This window comes from Dendrobates tinctorius, unplaced genomic scaffold (assembly GCF_039654945.1).
Source record: "Dendrobates tinctorius isolate UK_male_01 unplaced genomic scaffold, ASM3965494v1 ptg000559l, whole genome shotgun sequence".
NCBI classification, from domain to species: Eukaryota; Metazoa; Chordata; class Amphibia; order Anura; family Dendrobatidae; genus Dendrobates; species Dendrobates tinctorius.
The window spans coordinates 50,572-73,667 of NW_027362217.1; the positions used below are offsets into that span (position 1 = coordinate 50,572).

Genomic DNA, 23,096 nt, shown 5'->3' on the forward strand with positions numbered 1-23,096 from the left:
ATATAAGAGAGTCCAGACTCTGACACAGATCCAAAAATGGATTGTGACAAGTAAGCTCGGTTCTGCTCCCATACCGCTGTAGTAAGCTCGGTTCTGCTCCCATATCTCTGGAGTAAGCTCTTTTCTGAGCCAATATCTCTGTAGTAAGCTCCATTCTGCTCCCATATCTCTGGAGTATTCTCCGTTCTGATCCATATCCATATCTGTGTAGTAAGCTCAGTTCTTCTTCCATATGTCTGTAGTAAGCTTCTCCCTCCTGCCCAGCCTGGTTCCAGCACGCCTGCTGTTTCCGGGTAGTGTCAACGTCACTTTGCCACCGATACGTTGTCCTGTCGTGTTGCGGTCGGGTTAGCCGAGTCTATGGTGCCTGCAGTTTCGGTGCTTCCTATGTGGGCTGCGGGTTCTGGTAATAAAGGCTGGTTCCGTAGTGCCAATAGGGCAAGCACCCCCTGTAGAACTGTGGGTTTCGGCATCTGTGGCCGGCTCACTGCCTTGCAGCTTTGTTTTTTTCCTGGGTACCTTCTGCTACCCATCCGGGTTCCAGCACCGTCAGCTGGTTCTCGGCAGAGCCTTTGGCCTAGGTGCCTCCTTCTTGGTATCCGAGTTCCAGCAACGTCTGCTGGTCCTTGGTAATGCTTTGTAGCACAGGTACCTCCTGCTTAGTAACCGTGTTCCAGCACCGTCAGCTGGTCCACGGTTGTGCCATTGGCTGTTGTTCCTTCTGCTACCCCTCCGGGTTCCAGCACCGTCAGCTGGTTCTCGGTAGTTCCATTGACTCTTGTAGCTAATGCTACCCATCCGGGTTCCAGCACCGTCAGCTGGTTCTCGGCAGTGCCTTTGGCCTAGGTGCCTCCTTCTTGGTATCCGAGTTCCAGCAATGTCTGCTGGTCCTTGGTAATGCTTTGTAGCACAGGTACCTCCTGCTTAGTAACCGTGTTCCAGCAACGTCAGCTGGTCCACGGTTGTGCCATTGGCTCTTGTTCATTCTGCTGCCCTCCGGGTTCCAGTACCATCAGCTGGTTCTCGGCAGTTCCTCAGCCTTCTTGTACCTTCTGCTACTTTTCCAAGTTCAAGCTTGTGGAAATGGTTTTTAGTTCTCACTCTGGATCTCCCTGACAATGACCCTGAAGACGACGACCCTGAAGACCACACAGAAGAATACTTAAAAGATGACCCTGAAGAAGATGACCAAGAGGACAAAGAACAGGAAGACAACCAGCAAGATGCAGAACAACAAGAGACAGAAGACCAAGAAGCATAAAAACCAAAAGCAGAAGAACATGAAGCATAAGACTAACAATCAGAGCAAATGATATTATTTAATTTATAAGCAGAAGAAGACTAAGTGTATGGGGGTGAGTCCGTTCCTCCTCGTGGTGCCCCTGGAAAAGGCCTGCTGCTGCAGGCCAAACTGAACGCGGACAAATCCTGTTGTAAATCTTTTGTGACAGGCTGAACGGAAGGTGTAATCTTCAAACTTTTAACAACTAACAACTTTTTAACAACTACAGGAATGCCTGACACAAATAAGAATATGATGAAGAAGAATAGGAAGAAGATGAAGAAGTAGAATATGAAGAAGAATAAAAGAAGAAGAATAAAAGAAGAATAAAAGAAGAAGATACTGCTGCTGCTGAAGATGATGAAGGAGAAAGTGTGGGAGAAGTAAAAAAGAAGGTGAAAGAGCATGGAAGTAGTGAAACATACATATCTGACAAAAAAATTAAAGACTTTAACATAGTCAATATCTTTGTAACTACGAACGTCTTTAAAAAAAAAAAAAATACTGCGATTCCATTTGATTGGGCTAAAGCTCTATGGCTTTAATGTCTCCTACACCTCCCACAATACATTCTACATTATTATTAGTTGTTTTTCTCCATGTAGAATTAACCAACAGGGAAAGAAAGGTTTTTTTTAATTCCGATATTTCTGTTCCATTGACTTGACTGGGACTTCCGGGATCGGAATCGGCGATACCCGATACTTTTTTTAGATCGGCCGATCCATTCCGATACGATATTTTTCAGTATCGGGTGGTATCGCTCAACACTAATCACCACACATAAAGGGAAACGGGAAAAACCAGCAGCAGCAATCACACGGTGATATATGCAGACCCAGTGGTATCTACTGCTGATAACCCCACAGACTATATAATTATAATTGTTAGGACAGTCAAATCACTGAACACAGCACAACACACAAGAACACACTGACCATAAGTCCTGAATGTAAAAATATATATACTTTATTATTTTATAAATAAAGGTACTTGAGGCATTTTAAAAGTAGCAAAGCATCAGTGTTTTATAATATAAAAATATACATAAGAGGGCAGTACTATCCATTTCATAAGGGCATATTATTGCAGTAAATGGTGCTAACAAATATATATATCTCAACAGTGGAAAAAAAAATTTTTTTAAACCAAAATGATAATATATATTCATAAGTAAGGTGCATACAAATTAGTAAACATTTTATATCAATTCCTTATAGGTTTACATCATAATTATACAAATAAGAAAACGTATATAAAGTGCAAAAAATATATAGGTATTAAAGTGCAATATTAGTGCAAAAATAGTGAACACCATATGTGTCACTGCATAGATATACCACATGAATAATGGGAATAATACCCAATAGGACCAGCAGGTATCAGTATATGCATAGTTTATGTCATGGACCAGAAAAATTTCTGAAAACAGCATTAGACATCAAAGAGTATGGTAAGTATAAGGTATGACTTACAAGCTACACTGCACCTGGTCTCGACAGCCGCCCTCCCCAACACGTGTTTCGGCCCTTATCCTTTGTCAGGGGGTGGCGCCTATAGGAGACAGGTAAGTATATATACCCAAACTCAACCAATCGTACATCGGATATGGCAAAACTGGCCAATCAAAGTGGAAGGGTGTGTTTAACAATCACCATGATGAACTTCCCATCCTATTCTACCTCATACATCATTTAACCCCTTACCTACAATGGACGAAATATTCTGTCCATGTGACCCTGGACCTAATTTCCATGGACGGAATATTACGTCATAGCGATCAGCGGCGCCCACGTGGTGAGCGCCGCTGATCGCGGCCGGGTGTCAGCTGACTATCACAGCTGACACCCAGCACAATGTGTCAGGGGCGGTCACGGACCATCCCTGACACATTAACCCCTTGCACACCGCGATCAAACACGATCGCGGTGTACCGGGGCTAAAGGGAAGCGTCGGCAGGGAGGGGGCTCCCTCCGTGCTTCCCTGAGCCCCCCACAGCAGCGTAATGTGCAGTGCTGCTGTGGGGGGCTCTTTCCCTGCAGGCCCCCGAATCCAAGATGGCGACGGGGATCTTCGGGGGCCTGCAGGGAGCTGGCTTCCTCATTGCCTGCAAAGCGCAGGCATGAGGAAAGCCTGTGCAGTGCCTGTGACAGATCGCTGATCTGTCACAGTGATCTGTGATGTGACAGATCAGCGATCTGTCACAGGACAGTGATGTCCCACCTGGGACAATGTAATAAAGTTAAAAAAAAAGTGTAAAAATAATTTTTAAAAAATCGCTAAATAAATAATTAAAAAAAAATATTCCTAAATAAATACATTTTTTGGAAATAAAAAAAAAAACAGAAAGGCGTACTACTGCAAGATACACTAGATCTAAAAGGATTACAGATAACCATTTAATATCTCACCACACATGTCAGACGGAATATCTTGTGTATCTTGTACTAGTACACCTTCCTCCTCGTAAAAGTGTAAGGAGTGGTGTTCTTGTCTATGCCAATGTTATTTCATCTTACCTTAGCTATTATTGATATTAACATATGCCTAATGATATCATGTCCCATCTATTATGCGCCTATTATGTTATATATGCCTAATGATATCATGTACCATCCTTAGGGCGCCTTAATTTTGGTTGTCATGATCATCCGGTATTATAAAAGGATGGCTCTTAATTATATGTGACATTTGGTCATTATGGATATTGTTACTCCTTGGATATTGGCGTCCATGTTCTTGTTCTTTTTCTGCCTATGCACAGTGGTTTGTTTCATATATTACTGTGCTAGATATTTAAGAATAATGGTTACCAATTTTATATTATGCGCAGTGATTTCTAATGGATGCTATATATTTACAGCGGCGGTCATTTTTTTTTTCTCTGCTTAGGGGCAGTATGAATATTGATATCAACATGGACACTTTTGTATCATCTACAAGTAATAACGTACGCTATGCAATTAGGACTAGCGGCGGTCATTTTTTCCTGTCATGCGCAATTTAAGTATCTAAGTTACCATGGACGCTTTGTAATCATGAGTAGCGGCGGCCATCTTTTTCCTGTCATGCGCAGTACGACTTGTTGTTACTAGGAACACTGTGTATCTATGAATAGCGGCGGCCATTTTCTTCCGGTCATGTGCAGTGTGATTCGTTATGTACTATTAGTGTTGAGCATTCCGATACTGCAAATATTGGGTATCGGCCGATATTCGCTGTATCGGAATTCCGATACCGAGTACCGATATTTTTTCAATATCGGATACCGGAATCGGAAGTCCCCATAATGTAATAAGCCACTGTTGTGGCTGTGATTGGCTGCTGAAATGATGTCATCATGATGTGCGGTCTGTGCCGACTGCGGGGGGTCTGTGCCGACTGTCGGGGGTCTGTGTCGGCTGCCGGTGGTCTGTACGGGCCTCTCGGGGGTCTGTACAGGCCTGTCAGGGGCCTGTGCCGGTGGTCTGTATGGGCCTCTTGGGGGCCTGCGCTGGCTGTCGGTGGTCTGTACGGGCCTCTCGGGGGCCTGTGCCAGCTGCCGGTGGTCTGTACGGGCTTCTCGGGGGTCTGTACAGGCCTGTCGGGGGCCAGTGCCGGCTGCCGGTGGTCTGTACGGGCCTCTCGGGGGCCTGTGCCGGCTGTCGGTGGTCTGTGCCGGCTGCCGGAGGCCTGTGCCAGCTGCCGGTGGTCTGTACGGGCCTCTCAGGGGCCTGTGCCGGCTGTCGGTGGTCTGTGCTGGCTGCCGGTGGTTTGTGCGGGCCTGCCGGGGGTCTTGTATGTGTGCAGGCATCGTCCGATGGGACTACAAGTCCCATCGGGCGATGCCTGCTACAATGACAGTGATTGACACATTAGCCAATGATGGGACAGTAGTAGTCCCATCATCCGGCTAATGTGTTGAATGTAAAAAAAAAAAAAACATACTACATACATACTACATATATACTACATTCATACAACATACATACATACTACATACATACTTCATATATACTACATTCATACAACATACATATATACTACATACTACATACATGCTACATATATACTACATTCATACAACATACATACATACTACATACATGCTACATATATACTACATTCATACAACATACATACATACTACATACATGCTACATATATACTACATTCATACAATACATACATATAGACATACAGTACATATAACATAGAGTACATACTCACCACCACTTGTCACTTTGATCCCCGAAGCCAGTGTCATCTATGAAAAAATATGAAAATAACAAACAAGCCATATACTCCCTGATCCGGAGAAATCCACGAGGGTCACACGCAGATCTCCCGTGGAGAACAGCAGCATCAGCTGATGCGACCGCTCTCTAGGGGCTTCAATAATCCAATGACGGGTGGTAGGTATCCTTCCACACTGTATTCCTCCGCCACCGTAAAAAAATAGTCCCTAGTCTCACTTTTGGCATTGCTGTGTGAGAAAGTTCCCATGCACCTTTTGCCATAAAGTGAGACCAGGGACTATTTTTTTACAGTGGCGGAGGAATACAGTGCGGAAGGATACCTACCTCCCATCACTGGATTCCTGGAGCCCCGTAGAGAGCAGTCGCATCAGCTGATGCTGCTGTTCTCCACGGGAGATCGGCGTGGGACACGCGGGATTTCTGCGGATCAGGGAGTATATTGTTTGTTTGTTATTTTCAAATTTTCCACAGATGACACTGGCTTCGGGGATCAAAGTGACAAGTGATGGTGAGTATGTACTCTATGTTATATGTACTGTATGTCTATATGTATGTATTGTATGAATGTATTGCATGCAGTATGTATGTAATATGTATGCTGCATGTAGTATGTATATATGTAGTATGTATGTACTATGTATGTATGTTGTATGAATGTAGTATATATGAAGCATATATGTAGTATGTATGTATGTTGTATGAATGTAGTATATATGTAGCATGTATGTAGTATGTATGTATGTATGTTGCATGAATGTAGTATACATGTAGAATGTATGTAGTATGTATGTATGTTGTATGAATGTAGTATATATGTAGCATGTTTGTAGTATGTAGTATGTATGCTGTATGAATGTAGTATATATGTAGCATGTATGTAGTATGTATGTATGTTGTATGAATGTAGTATATATGTAGCATGTATGTAGTATGTATGTATGTTGTATGAATGTAGTATATATGTAGCATGTATGTAGTATGTATGCTGTATGAATGTAGTATGTATGTAGTATGTATGTATGCTGTATGAATGTAGTATATATGTAGCATGTATGTAGTATGTATGTATGTTGTATGAATGTAGTATATATGTAGCATGTATGTAGTATGTATGTATGTTGTATGAATGTAGTATATATGTAGCATGTATGTAGTATGTATGCTGTATGAATGTAGTATATACAGTGGGGAAAAAAAGTATTTAGTCAGTCAGCAATAGTGCAAGTTCCACCACTTAAAAAGATGAGAGGCGTCTGTAATTTACATCATAGGTAGACCTCAACTATGGGAGACAAACTGAGAAAAAAAAATCCAGAAAATCACATTGTCTGTTTTTTTTTCATTTTATTTGCATATTATGGTGGTTCACAGCTTATAATGATATGGCTTTGATTAAATGACGTATGAGGTAGAATAGGATGGGAGGTTCATCATGGTGATTGTTAAACACACCCTGCCACTTTGATTGGCCAGTTTTGCTATATCCGATGTGCGATTGGTTGAGTTTGGGTATATACTTACCTGTCTCCTATAGGCGCCACCCCCTGAAGAAGGCTAAGGGTTGAAAAACGTGTTGGGGAGGACGGCTGTCCAGATCAGGTGCAGTGCAGCTTGTAAGTTATACCTTATACTTACCATACTCTTTGATGTCTCACGCTGTTTTCAGAAATTTTCCTGGTCCATGACATAAACTATGCATATACTGACACCTATTGGTGCTATTGGGTATTATTCCCATTATTCACATGGTATATCTATGCAGTGACACATATGGTGTTCACTATTTTTGCACTAATATTGCATTTTAATACCTATCTATTTTTTGCACTTTATATACGTTTTCTTATTTGTATAATTATGATGTACACCTATAGGGAATTGATATAAAATTTTTAACAATATGTTTGCACCTTACTTATGAATATATATTATCATTTTGGTTTTTAAAAAATGTTTTTTCACTGTTGAGATATACAGTATATATATATATATTTGTTAGCACCATTTACTGCAATAATATGTCCTTATGAAATGGATAGTACTGCCCTCTTATGTATATTTTTATATTATAAAACACTGATGCTCTGCTACTTTTAAAATACCTCAAGTACCTTTATTTATAAAATAATAAAGTATGTATATATTTACATTCAGGACTTATGGTCAGTGTGTTCTTGTGTGTTGTGCTGGCTCAAACCTTGAACCTGGTGGTGCAGTGCTTCCTAAACAATTATCCAGAGTTAATCCCTGCTCCATAAGATGCGAAGACTGTGCTCGCATATCCGTCGCTCGCCCGTAGACTCCAGTCGTATGCAGAGGCTGCAGCGATCGCTCCACCTCCCCAAGCACCGCCTAATCAGATGTTGCAACAAGGTGGAACTCCACCATGCACATGGTTGAGAGGCTGTGCGAACAGAGGCAGGCTGTAATGCATTTGTGGGAGGATACATGGGCAGGCAGTTTGAGGGCAGACATGGAGTTGTCGGGTTTGCAGTGGTCCAAGCTGAAAGACCTCTGTAAAGTCCTTCAGTGTTTTGTGGAATGCACACGGCTGGTAAGCGCAGACGACGCCATCATAAGCATGAGCATACCACTTATGCATCTGCTCATGCAAACTTTGACTCACATTAAGGATCAGGCGTCTGCAGAGGAGGAGGAACAGGAGGAGGAGGAGGAGGGAAGCCTTGATGACAGATAGCCATTGTCTGCTCAGGGAACTGTCCTGGATGAGGTGGAGGAAGAAGAGGAAGAGGAGGAGGATGAGGGGCATGATTATTTTGGGGAGGAGGATGCTTCTCGGTGGGCAAGAGAAAATGTTGGCTTGCCCAGGTCATGTACAGGGTTTGTGCGTGACTGGAGGGATTTGGATTTGGCAGAAAGTGCTTCTCCACCCACCACTGACACCTGGAACATTGGCCCACATGTGTGATTATCTCTTGCGGATCCTAAAAAGGGACCCCCGCATTGTCAAAATTATGAAGGATGACGACAATTGGTTGGCCAGCATCCTCAATCCATGCTATAAAGGCAAATTACAGAACATCATGCCACAGGAGAACCTAGAGCTAATATTGGCGAACAAACAAGCAACTCTGGTAAACCATTTGTAAGAGGCATTCCCAGCACACAGCAGCGGTGCAGGTTCTACCACGAGCCGTACTGGGCCAAATGGAAGAGGTATTCGTGGTGCACACAGCCGAACTGGTGTTGGAGACAGGTGTTTCATGACGATGTTGTGGACTGATTTCTCGAGGACCGCTCACATGACTGTTAATACTGAATCGATTGCAACAGACAGGAGACAGCAGTTGTCAACTATGGTTCAAAATTACCTCTCCTCCCCTATCGATGTTCTCCCTCACAGTTCATTCCCCTTTGACTACTGGCCCTCTAAACTGGACACCTGGCCTGAATTGGCACAATATGCCTTACAGGAGCTCGCTTGCCCTGCTGGTAGTGTGCTATCAGAAAGAGTCTTCAGTGCTGCTGGATCAATCCTGACAGAAAGAAGGACCCGGCTGTTGACCCAAAATGTTGGTGATCTCACCTTCATTAAAACGAACCATGCCTGGGTTTCAAAGCATTTTGTACCACCTTCCCCTGATGACACATAGGTTGCCAGCAAAATGGCTCACTTCGTACTCCTCTTCCTTCGACTTATGCAATTCCTCCATTTGCAGCTGCTGAACGTCCAGCCTACACCTCAACATATGCCAGTTTTTCCACCTCCCTAACTGGCCTGTACCCCCCCAGGGCCGACATCAGTACCTGGCACACCCGGGCAAGTGCCGGGGCCCTGAGCAGGTGGGGTGGGCCCACTTGTGGGTGACGGCACTGGCTTAGGGCCCCTCACAGTATGCAAAAGTCTTTGAGGGTGGGGGCTCACTCGCCGTCACAGACACCGTCGTACTATGAGGGGCCCTGTGCCACTGCCGTTGCCCACGAGTGGGCCCCCCTGCTTGCTCAGGGCACCAGCACTTGCAATACTTACCTCTCCCTGCTCCACCGCTGTGACCTCTTCCGCGTTTCCTGACAGTGACATTCAGATCAGAGAGCGCGATGACTTCACGTCTGTACGCCCTCTGCCTGAACAGTCCAAGTGCAGAGAGCTGGAAGATAGTGATGCTGAGGAGTCTAGAGTAGAGCAGTGCCCAGCGATGAGAGGTATTTCATTTTTTTAATGTTTGGAGCAATATATGGGGAGAGCATTATACACTGGAGAATTATATATGGGGCCCATCATACACTTGAGCATCATATATATGGCCCATTATACACTGGAGCATCATATGGGGCCCATTATATATGGAGCATTATATGGGCCCATCATACACTGGAGCATTATAAATGGGGCCCATCATACACTTGAGCATCATAGATAGGGTCCATTATACACTGGAGCATCATATGGGCCCATCATACACTGGAGCATTATAAATGGGGCCCATCATACACTGGAGCATCATCCATGGGGCCCATCATACACCTGCGCATTATAAATGGGGCCCATTATATATGGAGCATTATACACTGTTTGCATAATTATTTTTTTTATATCAGGTAATTTTTTATTAAACATTTTCAAAAATTGAAAAAAAAAAGGTAGTCATATACAGGATATTTCCCAAATAGTGTATTACATAAACACAATAGAACTTCACAAAAATCCCTCCCAACTCACCCCCCACCCTCACCCGAAAAAACACCTCTCGTCTCTCCCGATGCATTTGATCTCTCACAGCTACAATTTTTGGGTTATATTCTCCTCAACGCTCTCATCCATGTTAATCTAGGAGGTGCCACCCCGGGTGTGTCCAACCAAGGTGCCCACATATCTTCCCATTTCTTAGTTGTTCTTCTCTTTTGATACACATATTTTTCCATATCTATATTATTATTAACTGCATCAGTAACTTCCATGATTGTGGGTACGGAAGATCTCTTCCAGTGAGCCACCACCCTTTTACGAGCTTGATATAATATTCGTGAGACTGCCTGCTGGTGCTCCTCCGAAAGCGGCAAAGTCTCCACCTGCCCCAGAAGAGCCATTTTGGGGTCTAGTACCATTTGACATTGATAGACAGTAATAAGTAATAGACACCTCCCCAAAACCTACGTAACCGAGGCCAGTTCCAGGTCATGTGTATCAGATCCGCATTGGGTGTTCCACATTTCCAACAATCTGCCTCTCTAGCATAGCCCATTTTCAACAGCCATACAGGGGTTCGATAAACTCGATGAAACAAATAAAGATGCGACACTCTGCGCCTCGGTAACCGAGACTTTCGTGACTTCTTGCAATGCATTCTCCCATTCATCATCTGTTAAATCACCTACATCAACTTGCCACTTATTCTTCAGTGTCTCCAAACTTGCCACTCTCTTTTCCAACATGGTTGCATATATCATGGATATAATACCTCTTGATCCTCCTCCCATCACTACTCTATCCAACAGCGGAGTTTTAACTAGATTACCTAGTGGAGCGAGTCACTGTTGTGCTTCACAAGCATGTCTCAGCTGGAGATATTGAAAAAATCTTTTATTAGGGATGGAAAATGTCTGTTTGAGATCCTCAAAAGAGCCAAACTCCCCTTCCAAATAAAGCTGTGATACTAGTTTAAGCCATCTCCTCTCCCATAGCTCAAACCCTCTAATTTATTTAGCTCTGTACATGTCAAGTTTCTCCAGATGAGGGAATGCGCCGTGACTCCCTGTATACCTAATATTTCTTTGGCCATGTTCCATACCTTATCCATGCACTTCATTATCGGAGTATTGATAGCTTGAACCTGACGGAACTGCACTGAGTCTAGTGCCTGCACCAGTAAGTCCCTTCCCACTACGCATGTAAGCATACATCACGAGGAACTTCACATGAAGGAATTTTCCTCCCCCCATCCTCTGAAATGTTGCAACTGCGCTGCAAGATAATGCAGAAACGGGTCAGGAACCGCTAACCCCCCCAGTTCTTTAGATGTACGCAAAACCTCCAACCGAATTCTAGGAACTCTCCTCTTCCAGATAAGCTCTCTAAATATTCTGTTTATCTGATAAAAGATTCGACCAGGAATCCAAATGGGCGCATTGTGGAGGGCATACAAAGCTTGTGGCATGAGAACCATTTTTACCAGGTTTGCCCTTCCCACCATACTCAGCGTTAACTTGCACCAGTCATTTATTTTTTTTTTAAATTTAGCAAGTAGCGGGGTAATATTTAAATGCTCAAAATCTTGTATATTATATCCAATATGAATATTGGAGAATTGGGCTGAAAAATGGCAAATGAGGTTTAACACGGATAAGTGTAAGGTTATGCACATGAGAAGGAGAAACAGATGCTACAATTACTTACTAAATGGGAAACTGCTTTGGAAATCAGACATGGAAAAAGACTTAGGCATCTTAGTCATTAAGAAGCTAAATTGGAGTGCCCAGTAGAGTTGAGTGAAACGGGTCGAAAAATTTCAAAAGTTGCCGACTTTTGGCAAAGTCGGGTTTCATGAAACGAAACCCGACCCTAGGATGAGGTCGGCCACGAGGTCGGCGACTTAAGCGCCAAAGTCGCGTTTCAAAAGTTTGTTTTGCACTCTTTTTCAGCCAATCAGGATCCACGGACACTGTGGGCAATGTGATGACATAGCCAGGGGTCACCACCATCTTTCAGAAGGGCATGCAAGTGATTGGCTTGCTTTGGTGGGCGTCACAGGGGGTATAAAAGGGCGTGCACACCGACTGCCATGTTACTCATTCTGATCTCAGAATAGGGAGAGCTGCTGCTGCTGATGATTTTGTAGGGAGAGTGTTAGGCAGGGAAGAAACCAAAAACTGCTTCTGCTGCTAGCGATTTTGCCTGTACAACACACCAGTCACTGTGTGTGCAGTGCAAGTGGAGGCTATATTTTGCTGGATCAGCGGTGTTGGTTGTTAGGCTGCCTTCTAAGGCTTCCTGACGGCTGCATTGTTGTTTACCCACTGCTCTGCAAACTGCTTTTTTAAAAGCCATCCCAATTTTTTTGTCCTGGTGAGGTACTGAGCGTGCATTTTTTCACACCATACAGCGGTGCACACTCCTCACACAGTACCGTGTAACGGCTGTTATCACAGCCACAGTGAAGCTATCTGTGTGTCACTCTGTAAGGATAAGTCGAGGACATGTTCCGTTCTTACAGACCTGCACCTTCTAGTTTTGTCTAGCTTTCAAACAGTTAAATATATTTGCTGTTTGATCACATTCAAAACTATAGAGAGACAGCATGTGTCAGTCCGTATACTTAAAAAAACACGGAGCTTGACAATTTTACGTACACCGGACAGCCGTGTACGTGCACGCTCCTCTCTCAGTACAGTGTAACGGCTGTTATCACGGCCACAGTGAAGCTATCTGTGTGTCGCTCAGTAAGGATAAGTCGAGGACTTGTTCCGTTCTTACAGACCTACACTCTAGGGAGATTCCTATTCTGCCCAATTCTATATACACCTTGTAGTTTGTCATACACTAGCCAATTTCTGCCTGTGACATAGCGCTGTGATATTCAGTGGGCCTCACACAATCCAAAAGTGTCCAGTGTCCACAAGTGTGTGCTGAAATTCAAAATCTCCGTTATCTTCTAGTGACATTTTTCACACCTGTGACATCAAGCCTGTGACATAGCACTGTGATATTCAGTGGGCCTCACACAATCCAAAAGTGTCCATTGTCCACAAGTGTGTGCAGAAATTCAAAATCTCCGTTATCCTCTAGTGACATTTTTCACACCTGCGACATCGAGCCTGTTACATAGCGCTGTGATATTCAGTGGGCCTCATACAATCCAAAAGTGTCCAGTGTCCACAAGTGTGTGCAGAAATTCAAAATCTCCGTTATCCTCTAGTGACATTTTTCACACCTGCGACATCGAGCCTGTGACATAGCGCTGTGATATTCAGTGGGCCTCACACAATCCAAAAGTGTCCAGTGTCCACAAGTGTGTGCAGAAATTCAAAATCTCCGTTATCCTCTAGTGACATTTTTCACACCTGCGACATCGAGCCTGTGACATAGCGCTGTGATATTCAGTGGGCCTCACACAATCCAAAAGCGTCCAGTGTCCACAAGTGTGTGCAGAAATTCAAAATCTCCCCTGTCCTATAGACACCTTGTACCTTGGTTTACATTACTATATAGTTTGTTGGATTTTTCTACATTTCTACCAAAAATGAGGAAGGCTGGTGGAAGAGGCCGTGGAATTGGACGGGGGTTGGCAGCTGGTAATGATGGTGTTGGTGGTGGATCTGATGGTAGTGGCAAAAAAGCAAAATAGGACAGAATGCAGGAAGTGTTGAGCCTGCGTCATCGTCTGGCTCCACAAGGCCTCGAAGGCTTAGTTTTCTAGGAGTTGGCAAACCGCTTTTAAAGCCAGAGCTTCAGGAAAAAGTTTTGTCTTACATTGCTGACTCAGCCTCCAGCTCTATCGCCTCCTCTTCTGAAGTTGTAAAAAATAAAAGCACTGAGTCGTCATTGGAGGCTCATGTTCATGAACCACACCTTTCCTTGTGTCCTTCACCCCAACCAAGATTGAAGGATGACGCAGGCCATACTACTGATTACTCCATGGAGCTGTTTTCACATACCATGCCTGGATTATCAAGTGAAATGGTGAATTACCCAGGCCAAGATGAATCTGACATGGAGTGCACTGATGCACAGCCACTGATAAATGATTCTGCTGGTACATTCAGTCAGAGCACTACATTGTCCTCGCAGTGTACAGAGCCAGATTCTGACCCTGATGAGACTCAGGTGCCCCTTCCCGCACACTATACCACCATACACGGTGACACAGAGGAAGGTGCACATGACATTGAAGAGGAGGTGATGGATGACCCAGTTGTTGACCCAGATTGGCATCCATTGGGGGAAGAGGGTGCTGCTTCCAATAGCTCAGATGAGGAGGAGCATCCACAGCAGACATCGACATTGCAACAGCTGTTATCTGGCAGGCCCGGAGCACTCCAAAGACAGGTTCCAAAAATCAAAAGAGTTGCTGGACAGCTTGTCCAGAGGGTCAAAATATCACAGTGTGCTAGGCCGCAAAATGTCTGCCAAAGTAGGAAGAGTGCAGTGTGGCACTTTTTTGAACAAAATCCTCATGATCAGGCCAAGGTTATCTGTAAGAAGTGCGCAAAGACCTTTAGCCGAGGGAAAAATCTGAAAAATGTGAATACCAGTTGCATGCTTAGACATTTAACCAGCATGCACTTGCAAGCGTGGACACAACACCAAACCTCAAGTACCACATGTGCAACTGATCACAAAGAAGGTAGTCAGCAGCGCTACATTGTTTCCCCCACTGTAAGCCCACCAGTTAGCACAGCAGCAAATGTTGAGGTGTCGTTGCAAGGCCACAGCAGTCAGGGAATCCCACTGTTATATCAATGAAAGACTGAATCTAGGCCATCAGAAAGAACACCAACTCCATCACCATCATCAACCCTCTCTCAGTCCACCCTGTCCACCGCTACTTCCACCATATGCAGCTCTCAAGTCCAGCTCATCCTCCCAGACCCTATGAGTAGGTCAAGAAAGTACTCAGTCTCTCATCCGCGTACACTGGGTTTGAACGCCCACATTGCCAAACTAATCTCGTTAGAGATGATGCCATATCGGTTGGTGGAAAGCGCAGCTTTCCGCGAACTCATGGCCTATGCAGTACCACGCTATGACCTACCTAGTCGCCACTTCTTCTCTCGCAAAGCCATCCCATCCCTCCACCATCATGTGAAAGACCGCATTGTCCATGCACTCAAGCAGTCAGTGAGTGGAAAGGTGCACCTCACAACTGATGCATGGTCCAGTCGGCATGGCCAGGGCCGTTACGTGTCCATCACTGCGCACTGGGTTAATGTGGTGGATGCAGGGTCCACAGGGGACAGCGGTGGTGGGACAGTGCTGCCTAGCCCACGGTATAGGAAACAGTTGGCTGTAGGTGTTCGACCCTCCTCCAGAAGCGAAAGCTCGTCCACAGAGCGCAGTCGTACGAGCACTCCATCGGCAGCTGCCACTGTTGCACACGAGGTGTCCCCCTATCGAGCAGCTAGTGGAAAGCGTCAGCAGGCTGTGTTGCAGATGATGTGTTTGGGCGACAGACACACTGCCGAGGTGCTGGCCGAGTACTTTCAGCGACAAACTGAGTCATGGCTGGGCAGTGTACATCTTGAGGCAGGCAAGGTAGATAGTGATAACGGCCGTAATTTTGTGGCAGCCATAGCCCTTTCAAAACTCAGCCACATACCTTGCTTGGCTCACACCTTGAACCTGGTGGTGCAGTGCTTCCTCAATAATTATCCGGAGCTAACAGCCCTGCTCCAGAAGGTGCGAAGACTGTGCGCGCACATCCGCCGGTTGCCTGTACACTCCATTCGTATGCAGAAGCTGCAGCGATTACTCCACCTTCCCAACCACTGCCTCATTATCATGGCAACAAGGTGGAACACCCTGCACATGGTTGAGCGGCTGTGCGAGCAGAGGCAGGCCATAATGCATTTGTGGGAGGATACACGGCCAGGCACTTTGAGAGCAGACATGGAGTTGACAGGTGTGCAGTGGTCGAAGCTGAAAGACCTCTGTAAAGTCCTTCAGTGTTTTGAGGAATGCACACGGCTGGTAAGCGCAGACGACGCCATCCTAAGCATGAGCATCCCACTTATGCATCTGCTCATGCAAACTTTGACGCACCTTAAGGAGCAGGCGTCTGCAGCCAATGTTGACGAGGAGGAAGAGGTGGAGGGAATCCTTGATGACATTCAGCCATTGTCTGCTCAGGGACCTCTCCTGGACGAGGTGGAGGAAGAAGCGGAGGAGGAGGATGATGATGGGGATGATTACTTAGGGGAGGAGGATGCATCTCGTGGGGCAAGTGAAAATGTTGGCTTGGCGTGGCAAGGTCTGTTACAGGGTTTGTGCGTGACTGGAGGGATGTGGATTTGCCAGAAAGTGCTCCTCCACCCAGCACTCGCAGTGCATCATTGACACCGGGAACATTGGCCCACATGTCAGATTATGCCTTGCAGATCCTAAAAAGGGGCCCACGCATTGCCAAAATGATGAACGATGACGACTACTGGTTGGCCAGCATCCTGGATCCACGCTATAAAGGCAAATTACAAAACATCATGCCACAGGAGAACCTTGACCTAATATTGGCTACTAAACAAGCAACTCTGGTTAACCGGTTGGTTGAGGCATTCCCAGCACACAGCAGCGGTGATGGTTCTCACACGAGCCGTACGGGCTGGGGGCAGCTTGGCAGAAGTGTTCGTGGTGCACACAGCAGAAGTGGCGTTGGAGACAGGGGTTTCATGACAATGTTGTGGACTGATTTTTCACGGACCGCTCACACAACTGGTAATACTGCATCGATGGAAAGTGACAGGAGACAGCAGTTGTCAACTATGGTTAACAACTACTTTTCCTCCCATATCGATGTTCTCCCGCACAGGTCATTCCCCTTTGACTATTGGGCCGCTAAACTGGACACCTGGCCTGAATTGGCACAATATGCCTTACAGGAGCTCGCTTGCCCAGATGCAAGTGTGCTATCGGAAAGAGTCTTCAGTGCAGCTGGATCAATCCTGACAGAAAAAAGGACCCATCTGTCAACCCAAAATGTGGATGATCTAACCTTCATTGAAATGAACCATGCATGGGTTTCCAAGGATTTTGTCCCACCTTCCCTTGATGACACATAGGTTGCCAGAAAAATGGCTTGCTTTGGTCCTCCTCCTATTCCGCGAACTTGACCTATTTCGCCTTTTGCAGCAGCGGAATGACCCACATCTACATATGCCACTTTGTAAACCTCCCTAAGTGGGCGCCCCCCGCCATGGCCGGGGTCACCACCTAGAGCACAAAACTGTGCGAGTGCCGTTGCCCTGGACAGGTGGGTAGGCCGACTCTTGGGCACAGGCACTGGCATAGGGTCCCTCATAGTGCAATCAAGTGTCTCTGACAGTGGTGGTGCACACCCGCCGTCAGACACACTGCCGTACTATAAGGGGCCCAGTGCCAGTACCGACGCCCACGAGGGTGCCCCCCTTGCTTGGGCAGGGCCCCAGCATTTGCAATGTTTACCTCTCCCTGCTCCTCCGCTGTGTAGTCTGGGCTGTCAAATCCTTCACTGGGACTGCCACTACAAATTTATTGAACTAAAAGATGATGGTTAAGATGTAGCTATGCCCTGTCCTGCTGGCCGGGCTCTAGCTCCAGATGATCAGCGGCTTCCATTTCTTATGGACGTCGACTCACAATTACATGCAGTGGTGATTTATCATCAGCTTTCACAGTTTTCCTACTCACAAACGTGTGACATTCCGGCGCACATTTCAAAATGTGCCCTCTCATGCCAATCAAATAGAATCGCCTACGACCTGTGGCTTCTGTCTTTTGCACTCCAAAGTTACGTGACAGATCATGATAGCCAGTGAGCACCATGTTTACATCGCTTCCTGTGATAAAAATTGGATTGAGATGAGTAACAGTGATGGAATCAACGGAAGTGCGATACAGCAAGACTTTATTCACAAAAAAATGTTTTCACTGTCTCAACACACAAATTAATTGAGGGTCAGCATCGCCTATGAGAATTGTGATGGAAGTTTTTCCCGTGAATAATAATTCCTAGATTTCTGCAATCAATAGCCCTTATGTCACTAATTGTATGCATCTCATTTCCTATTGCGGAGAGGCTGGACTGTATTATTGAGACAGAAATATATATGAAGATTTAAAAATAACACCAAAAGTATATAGTTGTGTACGCCTCAAATGCATTTCCTTTTTTCCACTTTTTAGATTGCTGTGTAATCCATACTGAGAACACTGAGATTTTACATGTTTAAACTATGCTATATATACCTGCTATCCAGTGATAAAGTACCCTTTCTCAACTTTGTACAAACTGGTCAAATCCATACTGGGCCTGAGAACATCTGAGTCTGCCTCCTGATCTATAGACATTTTTTTTTAATGTGTAAACTAGGCTACATATATACGTGTTATTCGGTGAAACTGTACCCTTTATCAACTTTCTACAATGTTGTTGAATCCATACTGGGCCTGAGAATGGCTGCCGAGCTGTTAAGCAAGCTACAGCACCTGTGGTTTGGACACGTAATTTTTTCAGGAATGACGGTTAGACCTAACACCGGAATTGCGGTTGACCTGAACTTACTGGGAAATCATCGTTCGCGGGGAATAATCTGAATCCCAGATCCCCATCACTAACGGAGTTCAGCAGGTTATCTGCACCTGTAAGCTACAAAAGCTGGTCCTTTCAGTGTAGCATGCATGCAGCCCCGGACATGTACTGGAATGCTAGACCTGTTATTGCTCGATCTCACGTGCCACAGCCTCGCGTATCCCTCTAGTAAGCTTGACGTGTACCGCGGGGCCATGCCGGAGTCTCGGTCGTTAACGGAATAAAGCTGAGAAATCGCTAGCACAACTACAAACTGACATACCACACCACACACAGAATCGACAAAGCTTGCAATCTGTCCATCTTTTCTGTAGCTTGTATGGTAGTGGTTTCCCGGGTGCAGTCCAATTAAGCCACAGGCTCCACTCCTGGTGGTGCTCTTTTGGACATTCCATTAAGGTTCAGCTTTGCAATCATACTGCCCCCAGAAACCAAAAACTTTGCCTTCAGGGACGCTGTTTGGAGGTTCGTGGGAATAACGCCGCCCGATCAGCAGTCGGCATATGGGTCGCCCTCCCAGGGCTGTGGGGTACTCGGTACCGGGCCGGTGTCAGTGGGATGTGTCACAGCAGCGGTGGCCCTGGGCACCCATGTAAATGGCGTGGTATAATGGTAAAGAGTTTATATAGATAGTTTGACGCCACCTGTGGTGTTCGGCAACATAGATGTTAGGCCGACGCTGCATGCAGATCCTCTGGGACTGATGGTGTTGTGCAGCAAAGATGGTGAAGCTCCCCACAGGTGGATCTGGAGTCCCAGGGAAGTGTAGATGTAGTGATGGGGAAAGGCACAGGCGGTGTAGGTGCTGGTACCCAGATGTAGCGGTGCTGGAATAACTGTAGGACACCAGAGCGTGCAGTTCCAAAGCTTTACTCACAGTCTGCAGTTTACACAGATGCCTGCCTCCATGCTGTGTCCTCCGGGTCAGGACCTCTGCCAACCTCCGGGACCAGAATGGAAAGCTCCCTTCCAACACTCCGCCAACATGTACCTTCCTGAACGTCTCCTTTCTAGCGCTTGTGGGGGAAGCACTCACAGGACCGTGGTTCACTGAAACGCCTCCTGTCTAACAGATGTTCCTCAGACTTTACTTGTATGGCAGACAGCTGTAGCCTTTTCCTTCTTCCTCGCACACGTCGATGCTGGGGCCTCCGAGCCTTAGTTGGGTACAGAGCATTTATAGCTGCTACTTCCCCCGGTTTCTGCTGCAGGAACGTCAGTGTCCCTACAAACTCGGAGACCGGAATCGGGACCATGCGCTCCAGCTAGGAGTGAGCCTTAACTCTGCTCATCCTCCAGCTCCCCTTCTCATGTCCACACACTTCCCTGCACAGAGTGCCCTAACTTACCTCCTCCCGACCACAGAGAGCAGCTCCTCAGCAGTCAGGTTCAGAGGTCTCCCTGCTGGCCTGGAGTGGGAAATGTGTTGTGTGTTGGTTTCACTGCTAGAGAGATCCTTCGTTGCTCCCAAGCTTGACAACACACTCCCTAGGAGGAAGGCAATGCCACAGTGGCGACCGTACTCTTGGGGACGCCACAAGAGCACTGAGGCCCAGCCACTGCTGGATGATGCTGCTGGTACATTGACCCAGACCAATACATTCCCCTCACACTCTACACAGCCAGAATCTGACCCAGAGGAAACTCAGGTTCCCCTTCCTGCATACTATACCACCTTACACGGTGACAAAGAGGAAGGTGCAGATGAAAGTGCAGGTTCCTTGAGCAGGTGGGGGGGCATACTCATGGGCGATGGCACTGGCACAGGGCACCGCATAGTACGCAAAAGTGTCTCTGCCGGTGGGAGGGCCTAAACAGCCAAGTGCAGTGAGATGGAAGATGGGGACGACAAGGAGTTCAGAGTAGTGCAGGGATTCCCTAGCAAGGAGACTTATGTCATTGTTTTCTATGTTGGGACAGCAATTTTTGGAGAGCACTATACTCTGGTGAATGATATATGGGGCCCACCATACACTGGAGCATTCCAAAGGTGGACATCAGACACTGGAGCAGCATTTACAGGGCCCATTATACACTAGAGCAATAGAAATGGGGCCCATTATATATGGAGCATTATTTGGGCCCATAAGACAGTGGAGCTTCATCCATTGGGACCAACATATACTATAGCATTATGTGGAGCTCATCATATACGGTTTGAAACATTATATGGGAATAATGATTCCGTATGGAGAAAAATATGGGCCTCATTACTCTGTATAGCGCACTAAGCGCTGGCCATAATACTGTATGGAGTTATATACTGTCCGTTTTTGGAGGTATTGGAGAATTTAAAATGGATATCAGTCATGAGATGTAAGAAGTGAAGTATTTTTCATTGTACTATACTGCTATTTCTCTGCCGTATCGGAGCATCATGAGTTGTGGTATGTGTTAAAGGGGCGCTCTTTGGCCCTGGGCCCACGAAAACCTGGAGCCAGCCCTCCCCCCCCCACAACTGTAGCCAAATAACCCCCATTTTTCAGTGCATAACTAGTATTATGAAGTTAATTAAGGTTGACAAGCTTCAGTAACAAGAATTTATGCTTTTGGCATTCAAATGGGCACTGTTGGCGTGTTTCCTGTCCTCCTCTCACTGTCGACTTTAATTCTCCATTGACTTACATTGGGTTTCGTGTTTCGGGATGACCCCGACTTTTCCCTAAAGTCGGCCGATTTTGCTCGACCCGACTTTTGGAAAAGTTGGGTTTCATGAAACGAAACTCGACCCTAAAAAACCAAAAGTCACTCAACACTAGTGCCCAGTGTCAGGCAGCTGCCACCAAAGCAAATAGGGTCATGGGATGCATTAGAAGAGGTCTGGGGACACGAGATAAAAACATAATTCTCCCTCTGTACAAATCACTCGTCAGACCACCCTTGGAGTATTGTGTGTAATTTTGGACGCCGGTGCTCAAGAAAGACATTACTGAACTTGAAAGGGTTCAAAGGCGGGCTACTAAAATGATAAATGGAGTTGGTTCACTACAAAACCGAGAAAGGTTATCAAAATTAGGCCTATTTACTCTAGAAAAGAGAAGACTTACTGGAGACCTAATATATATGTGCAAGTATATCAGAGGGCAATACAGAGATCTCTCCAATGAACTGTTTGTACCAAGGACTGTGACAAGAACAAGGGGGCATTCTCTTCGTTTGGAGGAAAGACAATTTCTACACCAGCATAGAAGAGCGTTCTTCACGGTAAGAGCAGTGAGGCTCTGGAATTCTCTTCCTGAGGAAGTGGTGATGGCCAACTCACTGAATGAATTTAAGAAAGGAATGGATGTTTTTCTTGTGATTAACAGTATAGAAGGTTACGAATAACATAATATTATAGGTAGATGGTTGACCCAACTTAGGGGAAGGAATTTTTTTCCCTATGGAGAAAATTTGCTTCTACTCTGTGGGTTTTTTGCCTTCCCCTGGATCAACAATGCAGAACAGCTGCACTAAAAATAGGCTTAACTAGATGGACATAAGGTCTTCCTTCAGCCTTCAAAACTATGTTACTATGTTACTATGAATTCCCAATTATTTAAACTCTTTGACTACATTTAATCGTCCGGCCAATTCCAAGGAGTTCTCGGGAGCATCTCCCACCGGCATAATTGAAGATTTCTCCCAGTTAATACATAAACCAGAGATCACTGCGAAGGATCCAAAGACTTACATTGCCACCCTCAGAGAAGATGGCCACTCTCCCAAAAACAAGAGCATGTCATCAGCATACAACACTATTTTTTCTTGCAAAGACTCATACCCAAACCCCTTAATTTCAGGTGTCGCCCGAATTACTACTGCCAAGGGCTCAATGCCAGATCAAACAGTAGGGGAGACAGGGGGCACCCCTGTCTGGTCCCTATGTATAAGTTAATTGTATTTGAGATCTCCCCATTAATTCTAATTTTGGCCTCTGGACTCGAATTCAGCAGCTGTATCCAGGCAATAAAATTTTTACAGAAACCCATCTTGGCTAATATAGCCCAGAGATATGGGTATTCGACGCAGTCAAATGGTTTAGCAGCATCCAAAAATGCAATAGCCCTAGGTTCCTATCCCTTAGATGGGATCTGTAAATTTAGATACAACCCCCTGATATTAATCGCAGTTGATTTCTCTGGCATAAAACCAGTTTGATCTGGATGAATAATACTAGATATTACTCCAGACAGCCGCATCGCCAGAATCTTTGCAAAAATCTTGACATCAATGTTTAAAAGGGAGATAGGCCTGTATGACTCTGGAAGACAAGGATCCTTATCAGCCTTGGGGATCACCACTATGATTGCTTCATTCAAGGACCGGGGCAAGTGCCCATCTTCCCTAGCTGCCTCA

The 23,096-nt window shown here is 45.6% G+C and overlaps 1 long non-coding RNA gene across 1 annotated transcript in view; it reads left to right on the top strand.

The window, feature by feature from the left end:
• The first annotated feature begins 7,072 nt into the window (after positions 1-7,072).
• The window catches only part of LOC141078421 (uncharacterized), a 41,218-nt gene continuing 25,194 nt past the window's right edge, over positions 7,073-23,096 (top strand). Inside the window, exon 1 of the long non-coding RNA XR_012227847.1 lies at positions 7,073-7,133. This is a non-coding gene — a long non-coding RNA (uncharacterized lncRNA). The remainder of the gene's footprint in view (positions 7,134-23,096) is intronic.